The following is a 1,752-nucleotide window of genomic DNA, read 5'->3' on the forward strand; positions in this document are numbered from 1 at the left end:
TTCGGATTAAAGATTGTAGGTATTTTAACAATATCGTGAATTTTCGAGATTTTGAATCTTTGTTCGCAAATAATTTAAAAGTTAAATCAGTAAACTTTAAGGGAACGACGTATAAAAAGGGCCACTTTTTAACAATAACTACTGACGAAGTCATTGAACTATATGAAATAAAATAAATACTTATAAGTTTAAATAAGGGGGCTTACTTTCTACACTGAACCAAAAAAATACTAAAAACCGCCGTAAAGTTATCATTTTTTGTTTACAATTTGCAACTGAAATGAAAAAATGTTAATTTTAACATTTCGATACTATCATTTTTACGTGAAATTTATGTACATGAAACACGTAAAATTAACATGGCTATCATGTATTATTGATATGATACTCATGTATAATTAACATGATATTTATGTAATACTTACGTGACAGTAACGTTAAAACTACATTCAAAAATTGTTAATTTGAAATGATATTACGTGACAGTAACGTTAAAACTACATTTAAAAAATGTTAATTTCAAATGATACTTACGTGAAGGTAACGTTAAAAGTACATTTAAATAATTATGATTTCAAATGAAAATCTCATAAAATTGAAATTATTTTCAATAAATTTATTAATTTTTTGTTAAATAAATAGGCACATATTTACATATTTTTAATATGAATAAACAGGTACTAAAAATTCTTATTTCTTATAACAGGAGTTCCTTCGTAAATGTAGTACAAATTAATAGGTGGGCTTGTGAAAAACTCAACATTTTTTAATCAATAAAATTGTTTATACAACCAACTTTGTACGATTGATAGTGCTCTAAGAAACCAATAATTTCATATTTGTGGGCTAGAAAGTAAGCCCCCTTATTTAAACTTATAAGTATTTCTTTTATTTCATATAGTTCAATGACTTCGTCAGTAGTTACTGTTAAAAAGTGGCCCTTTTTATACGTCGTTCCCTTAAAGTTTACTGATTTAACTTTTAAATTATTTGCGAACAAAGATTCAAAATCTCGTAAATTCACGATATTGTTAAAATACCTACAATCTTTAATCCGAAAATGCTCAGTTTGTTCATATTGCGTTTGGTTAGGAAACCCATCATTATGGACCCTTATAAATATTGTAAACTTTAAAGATGCTTTCATGCTTAGACTATAGGTTATATTTTTTCTGGAAGTAATACTTCTTGCATACATTTTTGCTTCCTTGTGCTTAGATTCGAATCGAAAACTCCATAAGTATTTAAGAGGGACTGATTGTTTTATGACACGCACATAATGATTTAAAAAGTTAAATTTAGGTTTAAGGGGTTTGTGAAACAATTCCAAATACTTTTCATTATGGGATTTTATTAAATAGTCTAACTTAATTAAATAATTTATATCAAATGAGCTGCTATTAATCATTCCAATACGTTACCGTGACATGTAAACCGTGTCATGTCAACCGTTACCGTGACTTCAGACGAAGTGGAATTGGTAGCTGGCGAGTCAAGAGATTCATATTTAGAGTCGAAACATATTCTTCTGGAAACTAAAAAGAAAATCGTTAATATTTAAACAGATTATAGTAGTTACAACTTTATAAATAAATATATTACGTTATTGTGCTTCCAAAGTCTAATTTTTTCCCTTAGTTCTGCTCTATAACCGATATTTTCGTTCCCTGGAAATACCAACGCCAAGTTGTCACAGTTTATGTACTTCAGCCATTCATATGTGATTCCAGAAGCTTTAGATGGGTCAGTAAA

The sequence above is a fragment of the Rhagoletis pomonella genome, unplaced genomic scaffold (assembly GCF_013731165.1).
Source record: "Rhagoletis pomonella isolate Grant_MI unplaced genomic scaffold, Rhpom_1.0 Rhpom_scaffold_00002, whole genome shotgun sequence".
Lineage (NCBI taxonomy): Eukaryota > Metazoa > Arthropoda > Insecta > Diptera > Tephritidae > Rhagoletis > Rhagoletis pomonella.